The following is a 20,372-nucleotide window of genomic DNA, read 5'->3' on the forward strand; positions in this document are numbered from 1 at the left end:
TCTTAGTAGAATCTCGAACGACATTGATGACTTGCACCATGTACTTTTAATGTATTCTCAACTTCAAACCAAGTAATTTGGTTTGCTATTTGATGAAGCACAGTGTGGTTTAGTCGCCAGGGTTGTGGGTGCGATTCCCACGGGTGACCAGTGTGACCGTATGCTAAATGACTAAAATGTAAATAACCAGTGATGGAAAAAGTACTCTATTGTCATACTTGAGTAAAAGTAAAGTTACCTTAGTAGAAAATGACTCAAATAAAAGTGAAAGTCAGCCAATAAAATACTACCTGAGTAAAAGTATAAAAGTATTTGGTTTTAAATATACTTCAGTATCAAAAGTAAATGTAGTTGCTAAAATATACTTAAGTATCAAAAGTAAAAATATGAATTTAAAATTCCTTAAATTAAGCAAAAATCAGCCAGAGTCACACCCAGACATCATTTAAAAACAAATAATTTGTGTTTAGTGATTTGTGAGTCCGCCAGATCAGAGGCAGTAGGGATGACCAGGGATGTTCTCTTGATAAGTGTGGGAATTGGACCATTTTCGGTCCTGCTAAGCATTCAAAATGTAATGAGTACTTTTGGGTGTCAGGGAAAACATATGGAGTAAAAAGTACATCATATTCTTTAGAAATGTTAAGTAAAAGTAAAATATGTCAAAAACATAAATAATAAAGTACAGATACAGTACTTTAAAGTATTTTTACTTAAATACTTTTTAAAAATCAAAATAAAGAAAGTTGCACACTCCATATATAAACTCCCAGTAATGTATTGGGTATTTACCAATGTTTTTGCATCACTGTGCCTTCTTCAGGGTCATGTTATGAAAACTTGAACCAGGTTATGTAGACAAACAGTGCAATTAGTGCCATAATGATTAAGTTAATTAGAATGAATTAGTGAATTTAAAAAACAAAACAATTGTTTATGGCATATTAAATATTAATATGTTATTGTTATCGTATAGAAACATCATTGAATATCGTACATCATATTAGCATCCACATACATTATTGTTTAATTCAATTTCACATATTTAATTGTTTCATATTTAATTTCATATTTGTTACATGTAATCTTTTGGTTCAACATTAATCTATAATGAGCATCATCAACAGGGGGAACATAAGGTGTACACTAGTAAGCTGTAGAAAGATTATATCAATTTATAAGACTTGTTCATAATAGAAGGAATTGTACATAAGAAGGGCCTGAGATCAAAGTCAATATTCAGACCACTAGGGGTCAATGTTTTTAGAGAGGATATCCTGTAAGGCTCCCTTTGTCGGCTTTTCCACATGAACAGATGATGAGATAGATTACTCCCGTGGTCTTGCATGAGATGATTACCCCTAACAGGGATGTTTCAACCTGTATGTGGGTGTCTGAAGAAGGATGTTTTTATAATGCTATTGCACTGTGCGCATGATCCACATTTGTAGTTCCCATTTGGGATAGGTGTCAAGAGTGTCTGAGTGAGCTCAGGGGGCATGTCAGATCTCACCAAGCTATCTCCAATATTGTGACCACGCTTATAGACCACCAGCGGGGATTCCTTGAAGGTGTGCAATTATTTTTTTTGTCTGATTGCAGAATATGCCAGTCCTTTTTCAGGATTGCTTTAATTTTCTCCGAACCCTTGGTGTATTTAGTGCAAAAGATGGTTGCGTTGTTTTTCTTCCTTGGTTGAGTTAAGTCATTCCTCTCTTGGTTTTTGAGATATTTTCATCATTGCAGCATCAAGAGTTTTGTCCTTGTAGCCTCTCATTTTGAATTGATCTGTCATTATTTTTTTGCATTGCTGTCAAAATCTGTCTGGTGGCCACAGATTTGTTTAATCCTGCATAACTGACTGTATGGTTGACCATTCTTGAGGGGAAGGGGATGCATACTATTCACACATAGCAAGGTATTGCGGTCTGTGGGCTTTGTATATAAGTATGTGTGTACTGCATCATTCTATTTGATGATCCATAAGTCCAGGTAGTGTATTTTTCTCTCATCAGTCTGCATGGTGATTGAGGTATTCAGAGCTCTCGTTTAGTAGAGTTTGGAATTCATTTAGTTCCTGCTGACTTCCTTCCCAGAGCACAAAGACATCATCTATGTATCTCTTCCATAGGATGATTTTAGAAACTTTCACTGCGGAGTGAGCGACTTTATTTTGATAGTTTATCGTTTATTTCCCCACACAAACACATTTTGCTGGGTGTGCACTAGCTCATGTTTTTTAATCTGCTTAAGAACTTTACACCACTGTAAATAACACACAAATGGGAGTTTATATATGGAGTGTGCGACTTTCTTTATTTTGATATAAAGTATTTAAGTAAAAATAATTTAAAGTACTGTATCTGTACTTTATTATTTATGTTTTTGACATATTTTACACTTACTTAACAACATTCCTGAAGAATATATTGTACTTTTTACTCCATACATTTCCCTGACACCCAAAAGTACTCATTACATGTTGAATGCTTAGCAGGACAGAAAATGGTCCAATTCCCACACTTATCAAGAGAACATCCCTGGTCATCCCTACTGCCTCTGATCTCGTGTACTCGCTAATCACTTCCACTATATTTAAAACCAAATACTTTTAGACTTTTACTCAGGTAGTATTTTATTGGCTGACTTTCACTTTTATTTGAATAATTTTCTACTAAGGTAACTTTACTTTTACTCAAGTATGACAATTGAGACTTCCGGAAATGGCTAAGCTCTAACAAGACGTGTCTGCGTAGCGTCCTCAAACTTTCAAACCTTTTTAAGGCATTTGACACGGTTTACCTGTTTGTCAATAGTGAGTTGGAAGTTAAAACATCTATTGTATCGCCAAATTAAAAGATGCCCAATATGTCAAAGCGTCAGACAAGGCATGGAACAATGCCCCTCTCTGACAGCCCTTCTTCGGATTCGGCAGATACTAGCTCGGAAGAAGCACCAGCATGGTTCAGAATGGAGATGGATGAGGGTATAACAAAAATCCAAGAGACACTTTCTGAACACCTCAGCAAAATTGATGTACTGGTCGATAAACTCCATGAAGACCAGATAGTCACAAAGGGACGAGTGATAATGTTAGAAAAAGCCCATGCTGACCACCAGGCTGCCATCCTGGACGTCCACGAGGAAGTGGACCAAAAATACAAGAAGTGAGAAGATGCCATCTCGAGGATGGCATCTCGAGGAGAAATTAGATTATTACAAAGATTTCCAAAGGCGATCGAATTTGAGACTTCAAGGTTTCCCAGAGGCCGTGGAGGGAAGAGACGTGATCTGCTTTCTACAGGAATGGATTCTCAAAATTCTGGATCTACCCCCTCCCGCGCACCCACTGGAGATCGAGAGGGCCCATCGCACCCTACGGAGGCGGCTGCCTGGCCAGGTTGCACCCAGGGCATTTGTCATTACAATTCTACACTACCAGAACAAGGTTCGCATCCTCTCTGCTGCCCGAGCAAAGGGAGCGCTCAAGTATGGAGATGCCAGAATCATGATCTTTCCAGATCTTTCTCCCACACTACACAAGAGGAGGATGGCTTTCTCCCCACTGAAGAGACTTCTGCGTCAGGCTGGCTTGGCATACGGCCTGAGCTACCCAGCGACTTTGTGGATCGAAACCAAGAATGGTGAGCGCACATTTGACTCTGTGAAGATGGCTGAAACATACATGAGGAAAGAACTTCCTGACTTGTCTACTACATCCCGAGGAACTGTCTTTTGAACTTGGATACAGTGGATAGTGAACTGTTAGCAAATGATGAAACAACGAAATTACTCATATGATCGACTGGCTGGATGGCTGGCTAGATGGCTAACGCGATAATGACTAGCGAGGTAAAGTTGGATGTTAGCTAATGTTGGCTGTGCTACTTAGCCAGGTCGCTAAGTTTACAAGGTTGTAGCTTTAGCTACTATACGTCCACACTATGCCAGGTAGTTACAATTTTTCTGTATACTTTAATTTATGCAGAGGTCCAGTCGGGTTTAGTTAAATAGTTAGGTGGCTTTTGACTGGGTTTCAAGCCTAACTATGTTTATATTACTTCAGGGAATTTGAGCTACTATTACGTTTGCTGGCTTGTTTATTGATAGAGATATATGCTAGCGTTACTGATACCGAGACAAGTTACTCGCTGGCCGCCTATTTGCCAACTAGCTGATAGCTTTACACTTGTGTATGTGCATATGTGTGTGTGGGTGTGTGTGTATATATATAATATTTTGGGGGGGACAGTGAACTCAGGAGGATGGTGATTGTTTAACTACTTGTCCATATTTTATGAGAGATTATTGTTATCGTCTGTTAAAGGTTTTCATTTATACATCACAGCTTGATATCATTTTCTCCTGACCTGCTGGGTTGCGTTTGTGGTCATCGCTTTTGTCGCCTCGCGGCACAGGTCTCAGGGCGCATTGGGGAATGCCGATTGGTTGACATTTGGGTGTGCGTGTAGGCTCTGTTGGTGTTGTTGTTGTTGAGACATGCTCAAGTGGGGCTAAATAGTCCGGTCATTATTGTTGTAATAAAATTGTATTTTGTTACTTGACTAACAACATTTTTATGCTACAAGGAACAGTCAATGCACTTCTAATTCCATATACATATCATTTTGAATTAACCTAATTAGAGTGATGCTATGCATAGTAGGTACATCTAGTTTAAAGACTAGCATCTAAGGATATGGATTCTTTCACTCCTTCAGTTGGGGAGGGTTTGGGTGGGTTTGTGTTAGGGTCAGGGTATTAGCTCAAGAGATGTTTACTACTTTAAACTTTCATAATTTTATTTTGTACAAGTTGTAAACACTCAATGCAATTTTGTTTCTTTCCTTTTCCCTATTTCTTATTTTCTTTAAAGATGTCTGCACCTAATAACTATACTTTTGTGACACTTAACATTAGGGGTACTAAATGCCCAGTCAAGCGCAAACGCATTCTGAATGATCTAAAGCAGCATAAGGTTGATATAGCTCTTCAGGAGACACACCTGACTGACGCTGAGCATGATAAACTGAAGAGCGTGGGTGGGCCAAGTGCATTATTCATCTTTCAAATCTCGGGCATGAGGGGTGGCCATACTCATTAATAAGCATTGCCCTTTTCAGATACAATCTCAGAATAAAGACAAAGGGGGAAGGTTTGTGATCATTCAAGGTTTCATTAATACTGAGCCCTTTACCATTGTGGTTGTGTATGGTCCTAACCATGATGATCCTACATTTTGCCAAGACATCTTTTTGAAGTTAATGTGCCCATCATCAGAGATAATAATGGCAGGGGATTTTAACTTGGTACTGGACCCTTCCAGTGATAGATGTTCCTCTAATAGTATCAACCTCACACAGGAAGCTAAAATGTTAAAAGCAGAAATTAAACACTTTGGACTCGTAGACTTATGGAGATTTCTCAACCAAAAGGTTAAAGAATACTCATTTTACTCCCCTGTCCATAACAGTTACTCTAGAAGAGACTTATTTCTTATTCCTGCAGCCTTGGGAAGTTTAACTACTGGGTGTAAGTACTTACCAAGATGTATATCAGATCATTCTGCCCTGCTGGCTTCAGTACCAGTTTGTAGAGCACAGCCACCCTCAAGAAGATGGAGGTTTGGTACATATTTACTAAATAGTCCCACATTTGTAACATTTCTGAACACTCATATAGACATATTTTTTAGCACCAATAACAACTCTGCCTCCTCCCTAATTTTATGAGAAGCTCTCCTTGCATATCTGAGGGGGCAAATCATATCCTTTAGTTCAGATGCTTGTCAGATGTATAAGGCTCAAGTAGATTCGTTGGAGAATGAAATTATAGATCTGGAAAATGAACATAGTGTAACATTTGACGACTCAACTCTACAACAATTAGACCAAAGTGATTGGAATATAACACCCTGACGACCCATGAAGTGGAAAATACTCTCAGGAGAACAAAACAAAACCACTAAGAACATGGAGATAAAGCAGGAAAGTTACTTCCTTGGCAGATAAGACGAGAGGATGCTAGTAGAGTTATTAGCTCTATTAAGCTACCCATTAACACAGTTGTTCACAGTCCTGAGGAAATTAATCTAGTCTTCAGGGAGTTTTATGAAACATTGTACAAGTCTGAAGGGGATGCCCCTGCCACAATGCATGAGTTTTTGAAGAAACCCAATTTACAAACTTTCATGAGGAGGATAGAGAGCACTTGGAGAAAGAGATGACATCAGAGGAAATTAGGGAATCCATTTTCAACACTGCTGGGGGACAATCACCAGGGTTAGACGGATTCCCTATTGAATTCTATCGATCCTTTTTACCCAAACTAATTGAGCCTCTTTGCAGTACGTTTAATTATGCCATTGAGACAGAAAAGCTCCCAGACACTGATCACAGTTTTGTTAAAACCTGGGAAAGATCCTATGCTTTGTGTGTCGTATAGACCAATATCTATCTCTATTGAACACTTCATATATTCTTGCGAAACTCATTGCTCTTAGACTGGATAAGGTTCTACCGGACTTGGTTGATATGGACCAAACAGGCTTTGTAAGAAACCGCTCATCTCCTGATAATATCAGAAGATGATTTAATATTATGCATTATGTAGAGAATGACCGGAAAAAGCTTTTGACTGCATAGAATGGAACTGTTTGAAGTTTTACAGAGGATGAATATTGGACCTTAGTATGTAGGTCTGATTAGATTACTGTACAAATGTATTATATTTGTAGCAAAACCAGATTCATTAAATTGGCACAGCTATTATATGGAAGAGTGACACTCCGCCAAGCAAGCAGATGTGGCTAAAAGAACTATCTTTCTATATTCCATCTGATAGAATAACATGCAATTGACATAATAAACCCTTTGAATTTACTGATGTCTGGGGGGACTTTCAGTAGTTTCTAGAGACGTCACCGTAGCTGCCTCATTACTACTTTCTTCATTAATCTATTATTATTATTTGTTTTTGTGTTGAATCATTTATTTTCTAGCATGGAATGTGAAGGTCATTCTGTTTCTTTTTTTGTTGTTAATCAGTGAAGCTAATATCAGTAGAGGGGAGGGAGGGGGAGTTCCTGTGTTGGGGAGGGAAGGGTTTTGCACGATGTGCTCCCATGTTGCATGGTGTTTTGTTTAGGTGGAAGGAATAACAGGGCATTCATTATCTGTATCATATTCTGATGATTGTTAAATTGTAACAAAAAAAGAAATGGCAATAAATATATTGTAAAAAAAAGGTATGTCAATTGAGTACTTTTTCCACCACTGGTTATTTACATTGTAGTCATTGAGCATACGGTCAAACTGGTCACCCGTGGGAATCACACCCACAACCCTGGCGACTAAACCACACTGTGCTTCATCAAATAGCAAAACCAAATGACCTGGTTTGAAGTTGAGATGACATGGTGCAAGTGATCAGTGCCGTTCGAGATTCTACATTGATTTCAGCAATTGTGAATATCTCCACAGATCTCCACAACCTACAGTATAGTATGCATGCTATCCTGAACATGCACATTTTATATGATTAACTTTACATATGAATACATGTATAGTTACAGTAACCTCAAAATGTGGCCATGGATCTGTTACTTATTTTAAGGTTGAATAAATACTGTTACATTAGTTTGTAAGAGAGCCTTAACTTTAGGCTATTTACTGTATTACAAAAGTAATATTGAATTGTGTTTAGTTGACAAATCAAAGGCCAGGCAGTCATCATTGGCATTTTAAAGGATATATTTACATTGCTTGGATAGTTCAATCTAAGACACTGGCTTAATTCCATTACTATTTAGTACTTTCATTTTTGGTTGAGTTGGACATAATCAAAAAATTGCCAACATATCATTTATGAACTTAATAAATTTTGTCGATCAAATTTAACAGGCTATTTATTGTATTTCAAAAGTGAAATTGAAATGTGTTTGGTCATGCTCTACAACATTAATTTAGGCATCAGGCATGTCACTTCCCCTATTGACGGTGCTAATACCAAATGGAACCAAAATATTGTGGGTTTAGCGTTGACTCAAAACGAATGCACGACAGGAAAACACACACAACTGCTACTATTATAGTATAGAAGTCAAAATACCTGTAGCTATGTTCCTACTTGGACATAATCAAAAACATTGACAGCACAGTGATTCTCGATTCTAAGAGGATCCTTCTATAATAAATAGATAATTGCGATTGTCAGATTTATTTCAGTACTGGGAATTTATTGGCAGTAATAAGTTGAATGAATATGAAACTAAAATCGTGAATGTTTTTCAAAGGCGTCTGTGTGGCTTCAGCAGCGAACGTTCCACACAGATGTTCAATGAGCGATCGAGTTCCACGTAACTCACTAGGTCTACTCTCATTTTAATACATTCAAAACCACTACTGTAATGAAAATAAAAGCCAATAAACTGAACATTTACTGTCAAACGATTATTTTTATTCAATTGTTGAATTAGGCCTATTGTACCCAATTTGACATTTCATGCCTATTCAAGTGGTTTTGACAAACTTTTATTATGTGGACGGCTACTATGTCATAATGTACATGATGTCATAATGAAGCATTCTTTTGTTAAAATAAGAAATTCCATAGACCAGGTCATTGATGCTCTTCCTGAACTGAGGTAGGACCTAATAATCTCAAATACACTACTTTTATATTATGAGAACTTTATTTGATCAATAACTGTAAGAAAAACTGTTATGTTTTGTGATTTGTGACAAAAAAAGTATTTCTTTAAAGTAGGTATTGTGGTCTTGTGTTTCTGTTTTCAATAATATTTTGTTGAAACTGTACAGTCAAATCCTACGTGTGCAAATTATCTGGAAGTCCAAATTGAAGGTAGGCCTTAGTCTGTGAATCTTTCATTTTTATGAATTTGTGAACATTTTGGCAGGAATTGGAATGTCCTTTGAAAGTGGAGACACACTAGTTTATAATAACAACTTTGATCAAATTAAATTGTAATATATGTAATTTATTCTATATTCTTATTCTCAAACATGTTGTTTGCTCTTCCACTGTGACTCTCACAGCCATGAAAGACAGAGGGAAGTCCAGGACTAGGACACAAGAGACCAGTCAGAACAGTTCTGAGAACAGCCTGACAGACATCCTCAGTGTCCGGTGTGCCAGTGATATTGTCCTACAGCCAATGCCACCAGGGAGAAAGAATAGCCGATCCCACTTCCACAATGTGACTAAAGAGAGGGCTGACATGGGAAGGCTTCCAATGGCCATTCCACCCATCAGCCTCCCAATGCTCACTGTGACCTCTCTCACTGTCCAAAGGAACAAAAACACCCTCAAGGTGCCTCGCATGCCTCGTCTGCAGCTGGAGGGACAGATGGGTAGCAAGCGTCTGGGTCCGGTTAAAACTAAAACCGGAGGGAGCACATTTACCTCCAGCCACAAGAAGGAGCCAGAGGTTAAATCCAGCAGACCACAGACACCAGGAAGCATCCCTAGGAGACCCAATTTATGCTCCACTACAGCCAAGGCAGTTGCTCCTTTATCTGGGACTCCATGCAGGCAGTCTGAGATCAGGATCCAGGCCAATCCTCTCCAGAGGTCTAACATCCAGGACCAAAGGCCCCGCTCTCCTCCTGCTCAGGCCAGACGGTCTCTGTCCGACGGCAGCCTCTTGCAGCCGCCATGTTCTCCTGTGGATGTCCTCCAGCCGGAGGTCCAGGCCAGCAGAAGCCTGGCTCGACCCAAGACCGGGATAGCTAGGATAACAAGACATACTGATGGCAGCACTCTGAGGTTCCCTAATCAGACCTTAGAGCTTATAAACTCTATGGGTAGGAGGGAGAGCACCAATTCTTTCCCTGTGCTGCCAACCATTGCAGTTGCAGCCTCACCTGCCCAGATAGCCATCCCATTGCCTACCCCAATGGTCAGCCATGTGCCTGACCTTCTGGTGCCTATTCCATCTGCTTCTCCGGTTCCTTCCAGCCGAGTGCCTGCCCCACCTGCCTCCCCAGTGCCAGCCCGGCCTGCCAATGCCAGATCACGGCGTGTGTCGAAGAGGATCCAGCTCTTACAGATCCAGTCTGCTATGCTGGACCAGCAGCTACCAGAGCAACTGGGTGACAAACAAATCATATTACCCTCTGAGCCCCTGTCCTTCAGTAGCACTGAGAGGTTGTTCCTCTGTGGTCCACCTTTAGTCTGTGGAGATGATGGCTGTCACCCCCTGACCAGACCTACGCCCAGCCACACAGGTCGCACCGACCACTCCCCTTTACTGACCAATAGGAGAGCCGTGCAGGCGGGCGAGAAGTGCCCCTTTGATACCCTCTTGACCCCCTTGGTCCCACTGGCAGAACAGCCTCCTATCAAGCGGGGGCACATGCCCGCCTCCCGTGCCAAGGCCGAGCGGGAGAATAGCCAACGAGGGCGCAGGAAGAGAGTGAAGCCCATTCACTGGGACGTTAACTTTAAGTCTGGGCCTTTCTTCCCAGTGTGTGTCTCTCCATCACTGCCCTCGATCTTGGAGGTGGATGAAGAGTCTCTTTCTGAAGAGATGGAGCAAAGCCAGTTGTAAGGGGTCGCACACACGCACACCTTCATTTTATTTATTTTTTACCTTTATTTAAATTGCGCAGTTAGTTAAGAACAAATTCTTATTTACCATGACGACCTACCCCGGCCAAACCCTGACGACACTGCCCTTTTACCTCCACTGCCCTTTCAACCCCAAACCACAAAGGGCAGGTGACAGAAATTATCCAGCGCCCACCGATCCAGGCTGTTCTGCATGAGCAGCAGCAGCTACTGTCGGAAGTACTGTTGGAACAGACTTTTCCTATGAGAAACTTCTCGAAGAGTGTTCTCTTCCTGAAGATGGACTGCTTCAAACCCTTAGGAGTATCCAGAGTATCTAGTACGCTGGTGTGATGACAGAACATGTCCCTCAGTATCAACTAGAGATTAATATTAATCCACTTGTTATTCTAGTTAGGCAAATGTTAATTTATCATCACCATGTTCCAAAGAATTCTGTTTCTATAAAGTTTTATTGCAGTTAAATGATCTGTGGTGTGTGTTGTTGGTTTCTTGTGAGCTATGAAGTATACCCTTTTAGTAGAATGTTTATTTCTTCATTGGATTTGTTGACCAAAGAGAAGAGGTAAGTGCTGACCGGACTAATATAAGTGAATTTCCGATTCAAGTTTGTATTAATCCGAAGGAGGCACATCTGACTCACACCATCGCGCCAAAATTCCTCACATTTTCAATATATAGCAACACTGACAAATTCTCAGGTGGAACTATTTGTACTACAGCATTGGAAATGAGGATCTATCCAAACACAGTGTTTATGAAATGCGAGAATGCTGAACAACATTTTCTGACCAGTAGGCTTGTTTGTCATAATATTTGGCCAAAGTTCTCTTTGCTTGAGTCAAAAGGGCCTGTCTCAACTTGCACATGTAAGGGAAGCAGACAGCTGCAGATGAAATATAACTGCTGGGTTCTGTGGTAACCAGGTCTCTCTTGCCAAAAGAACCCACTTTTGCAAGAAAGACCTGGATATTGCCACATAAGACAACGCTTATATAAATTATTATTTTATACGAATAAAAAGCACCCCTTCATCTGGAATAGATGTAGTGTTGCCTTACGTTTGTGAAATATGAATGACTTTTGCTTAGCCTTCAAACTGTGCTTAGTTTAAAATACTGTTGGTTGGACTGCGAGGCAGTGACTATCGTTTTTCTTTTGAACTGAAGCCTGACACTGTACGACACGTCGTGTCTCATCCTTCGTCTTTTGAATAAAGCTTCCTCGGCATGATTTTATTCTAACATTATCCATGTTTTTTTTTTTTCAACCCTCAAAAACACATGTTGATCCCCATGTAACGACACGTGATATTCCACAGGGGAGCACTAAAGGTCTGTAAGAAAGGAGGTTGAACACTTTGTACCTTGAACACCATCTATAAACTTACACACAGCCTCAACTATTTAAATGGCAGAAATGTAGGGTATGTAAACATTATATAAAGTGGCATTGTTTAAGTGACTAGTGATACATTTATTACATCAAATTATTCATTATTAAAGGGGCTGTATGTTGGCAGCAGCCACTCAATGCATTGCAATGCTTTGCCATCAACCATCGAGAGAATGCCTCCTATGAAATCTATAAAAGCTATCCAACTGCCTAAGTTGTACCTAATGGAAGCGTAAAATAATTAACCATTTTAAATTCTCGATATTTGACACATTATTTCTATTTTATGACTGAAAATATTAATGTAGAATGCCAGAATGATGCAACACGGAAGGCAACTCAACGGCTGTAGTGCAGTTCTTCATTAAAGTATTTAAACTGGAACAACCAATTTAGTAATGGATTCAATATATCCAAGTAACAGATTAATAGTTTAGAATTTTCTTTATTTTCTGTAACATTCAAAGTCAGCAGGCTTTGTATTCTTGAGACCTTAGTCACTCCAAAAGTGAACCATCCACCTGGAAAAACTTCCCCTGAACAGTGAGAAAGAGGAAATTCGTCATCTGCCTGTGAGCTTAAGTCAAGTAAGTCCCATTAAATCCTCAGAAGTACACCAAGATAACCAGAAGCATCTCATACAATTATTTTCTCTGATCTGCAACTATTCTGTTGTGTACATAGAACTGTACTGCTCTGCAGTCCCTGTTTACTAGCGCTTGGGGAGAAGCAGAAATGCATGCGTTTCCCAGGCATTTTTCCCCATTCGGATAAAGTTCATCAAGGAATCTTCAACTGCATCCACCTCTATTGTCGACCAATACCTTTTAGTTCCTTTGTCAACTTTCTAAAGAGATGGCATTATGAATGACTACATTAAATAAATGTTGACTACAATACCGTACTTGAACATCTCTCTGTATTAACTCTACAAGGTTACAGCTGTATCTGCAGAGAGTGTGTTGAAATTAAACTAACAATCCCAACTAAATAACTACATAGATAAGGATGTGAGAGGAGAATGTGCAATGCTGACATCAAGGCAGACTCAATCTGTATGGAATCTAAGCCCAACAATCTGTTTGCAATGTAAACCTTCTAATAAAAGCAATACCTATTAAATCAAGTTCCCACCCTCAAGAAAAACAATGTAAAGCGTGGTAATCCTTCTGTGTTATCATCTATCCTGACACATTAGTTCCAGATCTAACGTCTTGACTTGTGTCCAATCCAAACTGAACCGTTCTGTGCTGGCATGGTTGGAAATACACTAACTGATAAAGACAGGATTGGACCAGCACAGTACGGCCATAAGTTGACACTACAGAGTGAAAATGCACTGACTGAAGACAGTAGGAAACACAAACCCTACAGATACTGCCTTTGGTCCCAGTTTTCCCTTGGTCATTGGCTGAAATGAAGGCAGACATCCTCAGGGTGGAAAACATGTTGAACAGGACATTGTAATCCAAACTGAACCATGTTCTGTGCTGGCATGGTCAGATTTTCTTCATAACTGACAGAGATGTTTCTCAGAGTCATTCTCTGATGCGCAATCAGTGCAGTATTCCATTTTTTAATGACATAGTTTCTAAAAGACACTGTACAAAATAAAATCTTAAGTCTTATTCAATGCACAACCGGGAAGAACATTTTTTGCCAGATATAAGATGCACTGACTGAAGACAGTTAAACATGTTGACCAGTGAATATCTTTTTCCCAGCTTTCCTCTGTTTGGACCTGACATCTCTCCTGGAAAACAATGGAATCATTCAGTTTCACCAAAAACAATGGCGCAACCAGAAGGGGAAACGGAGCAATCTGGTCATAACGGGCACGTCGCTCACCGCTCCCTGTATGGCTAATGTCCAGTCTCTTGACAACAAGGTAGACCATTGTAACATTCTCTGTTTCACTGGAAACATAGCTCACTCGGGATACGTTATCAGAGGCTACAGCCACGGTTTCTTCACGCATCAGCCATGTACAGAAACAAACACTCATCTGTAAATGAAGGGACTCCATCAGGATGGTGTAAATTTTCAACCACTGTCAATCCAAACTGAACCGTTCTGTGCTGGCATCAACCAGCCTATAGACAGAAACTAAAACAGGGGTGCATTCTCAGTGCTCCTGGTCCCTGTTTACCAATGCTGGTGGCCATGCACCAATCTGATTCCAATCATCAAGTTTGCAGACGACACGTGGACAGTGGATAGGCTTGATTACCAACTTAGACAACAGCATTGATGTATACTCTGAGGGAGTGAGTCAGTGCAAGTGCATCGGTGTGGTTGTCAGGAAGATAACTTCACACTTCAACGTCAACTAAACAAAAAGATGATAGATGGACTTCAGGAAAAAGCAGAGGGCAGCACGAACCACTGCTTTTAATCATGGCAGAAGTATGGTGAAGAAGGTGCAAAGCGCCCTTCAACCTCAGGAGTGTCACCAAAAACAAAGGCAACCGGAAACTGAAATGACAGAAGTATGGTGAAGAAGGTCAAACAGTGCTAATTTGGCTCCCTCCCAAAGGCAATCAAACAACCTACAGTGTCAGTATAGAGACATCCTGTCGGGCTGTATCACCGCCAGACACGAGACCTATGTGGCAGGGTCTATAGCTCAATCAGAGATTATAAAGGAAAACCAGCATCACCGGGGGCAAACTACGTCTTGCTCCCAGGACCAAATGTCACAGGAAGGCCCTTTGATCTTCAAGGACAATACCAGTGCCACTGCCTGTTCACCCAGACTATCATCCAAAAGGTGAGGTCCTACAGGTGCATCAAAGCTGGGAGTAAAACTGAAAAACCAGCTTCTATCTCAAGGCCGTCCCAGACGGATTAAACAGCCATCACTGACATTGACCAGTGGCTGCTGCTTACATACATATTCAAATCCCTAGCCAGTCTGCTAATAAAACATTGGATGTAATAAAGGACCAGTCATTTTCCTGTTCCCAAGAAAGCATAGTAACTGAGCTAAATGACTATCTTCTTGGGCACATTACATTACGTCATCATGAAGTGCTTTGTATATACTTGTAGGATCATATCATCTTCCACCCTACCTGACACATAGTACATGTTCTTATTCTTATTTTTTAATTTCACCTTTATATAACCAGGTAGGCAAGCTGAGAACAAGTTCTCAATCACACTGCGTAACCCATCTGGCCAAGAGCAATAGTGCATCTAAGAATGAACAACACAAGTTACAGCTGGAATTAACAAACATACAGTCAATAATACAATAGAAAACGTCTATGCACTGGGTCCTGTATTTAGTCAGCCACCAATTGTGCAAGTTCTACCAGGTGATGAGAGGCCTGTAATTTTCATCATAGGTACACTTCAACTATGACAGACAAAATGGGATCCCACAAAAATGCATTGTCAGCCCTCTTTTGTGCTCCATGTTCAAATGACTGTGAAATAAGTATTTGGTCACCTACAAACAATCAAGATTTCAGGCTCTCACAGACAGTGGTAACTTGATTCTTTAACAAGGCTCCTCAGCCTCCAGGGTTAGTATTAATGGCACCTGGTCACATCCCAAACTATGGGGGGACCAGTGAATGAGCTGCAGATCAGTATAAAAGACACCTGTGTCACAAAATCAAACAGTCACACTCAAACTCCACTCATGGCCAAGACCAAAGAGCTGATCAAAGGACACCAGAAACAAGATTGGAGACCTGCACCAGGCTGGGAAGACTGAATCTGCAATAGGTGGAAAGCTTGGTTTGAAGAAATCAACTGTGGGAGCAATTATTAGGAAATGGAAGACATACAAGACCACTGATAATCTCCCTGATCTGGGGCTCCATGCAAGATCTCACCCGTGGGGTCAACATGATCACAAGAACGGTGAGCAAAAACCCAGAACCTTTACAGATGACCTAGTGAATGACCTGCAGAGAGCTGGGACCAAAGTAACAAAGCCTACCATCAGTAACACACTGCTGCCAGAGGGACTCAGGTCCTGCACTGCCAGACGTGTCCCCCTGCGGGGCAAACTACCAGGCCCTCAGGACAACTACATGGCATTCCGATGTCACAGAAAGGGAAAAAGATCATATGGTCAGATGAAACAAAATAGCCACTGCCTGTTCAAAGGCTACCATCCAGAAGGTGAGGGTCTGTACAGGTGCATCAAATCTGGGAACACCATACCTACTATGAAGCAAGGGGTGGAAACATCATAACATTGAGGGCTGTTTTTCTGCAAAGGGACCAAATTGATCCACTTAAATAAAAGAAAATGGGGCCATGTAATAATTTTATCAAAAGTCCTTCCATCAGCAAGGGCATTGAAGATGAAACTGGGTCTTTCAGCATGACAATGATCCCAAACACACCGCCCATATGAAGTGTACTGGCTCTATACTATCTCCTGTATCTAGCCAGTCTCCAGATCTCAACCCCATAGAAAATCTTTGGAGGTAGTTGATTTTCCGTGTTGCCCAGCAACAGCCTCAAAACATCACTGCTCTAGAGGAGCTCTGCATGGAGGAATGGGCCAAAATACCAGCAACAGTGTGCAAAAACCTTGTGAAGACTTACATGGAAAAACAAACCTCTGTTATATACATTTGAAAACGTCAGTATACGTTTGTGCAAATGAGGTAGGATAAATGCAGGTAGTCTTTAACAAAGATTGTGGAATAAATAGGCCATAGTGGCATGAAATAACTTATAATATACAAAAAAACAAACTGGAGTGAAACCTATTACAGCCTATCTGGTGAAACTACACAGAGACAGGAACAATCACCCAAAATAACAGTATGGAAACCCAGGCTAGTTAAATGGTTCCCAATCAGAGACTACGAGAATCACCTGACTCTGATTGAGAGCTGCTCAGACAGCCAAGCCTAAATGTGATTTTCTGGATTGTTTTTTCTCATTTTGTCTGTCATAGTTGAAGTGTACCTTTTACAGGCCTGTTCTCATCTTTTTAAGTGGGAGAACTTGAACAATTGGTGGCTGACTAAATACTTTTTTGCCCCACTGTATATAAAGTGTGCAAATGAGGTAGGATAACAGAGGTAAGGCAATAAATAGGCCAGTGAGCTGAAATAATGACAAAATATCAATTAAACACTGGAGTGATAGATGTGCAGAAGATGAGTATACACGTAGAGATACTGGGGCCAGCCAAAGGAGCACACAGGTTAAAGGAGCAAAATAAATTAAATGATAACAGTATGGGGATGAGGAAGTTGGATTGCAGTCTGAGTAGAGTGTTGGAGACTATTTTGTAAATGACATCGCCGAAGTCAAGGATCGGTAGGATAGTCAGTTTTACGAGGGTACGTTTGGCAGCATGAGTGATGGATGCTTTGCTGCGAAATAGGAAGCTGATTCTAGATTTAATTTTGGATTGGAGATGCTTAATGTGAGTCTGGAAGGAGAATTTACTGTCTAAATAGACACCTAGGTATTTGTAGTTGTCCACATTTTCTAAGTCAGAACCATCCAGAGTAGTGATGCTGGGCGGGCGGGCAGCTGTGAGCAGCGATCGGTTGAAGAGATAAGGTAGTTGTTGTGAAATTGTTAGATTACTTGTTAGATATTACTGCACAATCGGAAATAGAAGCACAAGCATTTCGCTACACTCGTATAAACATCTGCTAACCATGTACATGTGACCAATAACATGTCATTTGACTACAGAGTGAAAATGCACTGACATATCAGAGGTATAGGTATAGGCATACCAGTCAGATTTTCTTCATAGAAACTGCCTTCCTCTGATGATCCTGATGGCCCTGGGACATAACCATCTTCACTATTCTCAATACTAGATATCGAGTCATCAGTCTTGTATCCAAGCATAGCTTTGGTCAACTGTATTGCAGAAAAAAGCATCTTAGATAACTAGAGAGATAACACAAAGTATTTGGACTTTTTGATTAGTTATGGCTCTGTGCTCCTCTACTTCACATTTTGTTACAATACAATGAATATGGGATGAAAGTGCAGACTTGCCTGTCTTTGATTTACAAAGCAGATTCACAAGAACGATGTGCTGGTGTTGAATGACACTAACTTACGTAAACACTGTCAGTTCTGACCAACGGTTGTGCATCATCCAACACATGGACAATCGATCCAGAGGTACTGGCAGCCTCGGTGTATGACATCTAAGGATACAATAATATTAAATTAGTCATGTGCCACTTAGGCAATTGAATATGATTACACAATCCCCAGTATCCTCATTCTAAACAACTGACAAACCTGAGCTTCGGGATTTATTATTTCCTTTTCAAATCTGGCCTACACGTTGAATTATGTTTCTTTTAGAGTTTCCATATGTTTTCTTAGCCTCTGCAGTGCCTTCGTAAAGAAAGACAAGATTCTAAAAGAATGACAAGATTGCTCGGCACACAACAAAGGGGATGGGCTGGGGGACACCAATGACTGTTATCATTGACTGAATGAGGTCCCACAAACATCTATTACAAATTCCTTTTTTAAGACCACTTTCAAGGTAAAAAAGCAAGTATAAGCATAACATAAGCACATTATACAAGTTCCTGGATGCAACTAAAGCACATCTGCTTTTATGGATGGACTAAACGAGAAACAGTATGAGTGATATGGCTAAAGGAAGACATGTGAATTGGCAGTACTACCAAATTTGACACTTTACACAATCCTTATTCCTGTTGTGGTGTTTCACTCTTTTGAGTGCAAAGCCAAACTAACTAGCAACTTATTTCTCTTTGGGTAAGAAAGGGTGATTAAAAAAAACTGCCAAAACGTAAATAAAATAATTAAATTAGGCGATTTATTTAAATATTTCAGCACACATGCATGCTTATGACTTGACAAAACAGATGAAAAGGAACTGGCTTTTCTAGCTAGCTTGTAAACCAATTCAAGTTACACTGGCAATATTATTTTCCAATGCATGTAACATTGGGTTAACCACAAACATGTATTCTGAATCAAATACATTCTGACCAATTATGCTAAACTAGCACGCTAACCGTTAGCTAGCACGCTAACCGCTAGCTAGCACGCTAACCACTAGCTAGCACGCTAATCATTAGCAAGCAGTAAATAAATATAAGGTAAAAACATGCAAAGTAACAATTGCACGTTAATGAATTGTTTGGATGAGCCTACCAATTTCAATCTCATGATGAAGTATATCTGATACAATGCGGCTTTCGGACATTGTCAATGCATGTTGGATTCCACCGAAAGACATACATACATGAGCTAACATTAATTACAAATAAAGACAAAGGGAACATGGATTGCTCGCCAATACACCACATACAATTTTAGTTAACATATTGATTAACAGTTTAGTAAATAGCTTACCTTCTTGCATGAATGCGAACGTCTGCAACCATCCTCCTCTTCCTTTAAAAAACGTGCTGCACAGCTACTTTTGTTGTGATCATGCTCAGGCAGAGACAGGCTTGCCAGGTCAATTTCACATTTCTAATAAATCCAGTGAAAACTCCCTTCAAAGCCTGAAAACGTGCACAATCTCAGCAGATTACAGGGAAATTAATTGATTTAAAAAAAAATATCATGTTGGTAACGGTGCAATATAGAAGTAGTATAAAAACTTGCAGATTTCTGAATATGTGTGCAATATTATTACTGTCACTGTCAAGTTCAGACCTTAGTTCCTTTATTATGTCTTTGTGTTAGTTTGGTCAGGGCGTGAGTTGGGGTGGGTAGTCTATGTTCTTTTTTCTATGTTGTATTTCTGTGTTTGGCCTGGTATGGTTCTCAATCAGACGCAGCTGTCGATCGATCGTTGAGAATCATACTTCGGTTGCCTGTTTTCCGCATTTTGGTTATCAGTGATTGTTTTCTATGTCTGTGTTTTCCACACAGAACTGTTTCGGTTTCAATTTGTGTAGGGTTCAGTTTTGATTAAAAATATGAGAACACTTACTCAGAAGAAGAGGACGAAAACCGTAACCCAGCAGTTATATTAAATCTGCAGCTGTCTGCTTCCCTTACACATGCAAGTTGAGACAGGAACTCTTGACTGAAGCAAAGAAACCTTTGCCAAATATTACGAAAAACAAGCCTATTGGTCAGAAAATGTTGTTCAGCATTCTCGCATTTAATAAACAGTGTTTGGATAGATCCTCATTTCCAATGCTGTAGTACAAATGGTTTCACCTTAGAATTTGTCAGTGTTGCTATACATTGAAGATGTGCCACCTTCGGAATAATACAAATTTGAATCGGAACTTCACTTATATTAGTCCGGTCAGCACTTACCTCTTCTCTTTGGTCAACAAATCAACCAATCCAATGAAGAAAAACAATAAACATTCTACTAAAAGGGTATACTTCATAGCTCACAAGAAACCAACAACACACACCATAGATCATTTTCA

The 20,372-nt window shown here is 40.1% G+C and overlaps 1 protein-coding gene across 37 annotated transcripts in view; it reads right to left on the reverse strand.

The window, feature by feature from the left end:
- The window catches only part of LOC118400733 (uncharacterized), a 126,585-nt gene that overhangs the window by 63,704 nt on the left and 42,509 nt on the right, over positions 1 to 20,372 (reverse strand). For 6 of the 37 annotated variants that reach the window (XR_008075333.1, XR_008075339.1, XR_008075337.1 and 3 more), the window contains one exon: positions 18,048 to 18,137. The exons of 17 other annotated variants lie outside the window; for them this stretch is intronic. The gene's annotated coding sequence lies outside the window, so the exon portion shown is untranslated. 14 more of the 37 variants (XR_008075307.1, XR_008075303.1, XR_008075301.1 and 11 more) reach the window with 6 other exon arrangements.

The sequence above is a fragment of the Oncorhynchus keta genome, chromosome 22, assembly GCF_023373465.1.
Source record: "Oncorhynchus keta strain PuntledgeMale-10-30-2019 chromosome 22, Oket_V2, whole genome shotgun sequence".
Taxonomy (NCBI): domain Eukaryota; kingdom Metazoa; phylum Chordata; class Actinopteri; order Salmoniformes; family Salmonidae; genus Oncorhynchus; species Oncorhynchus keta.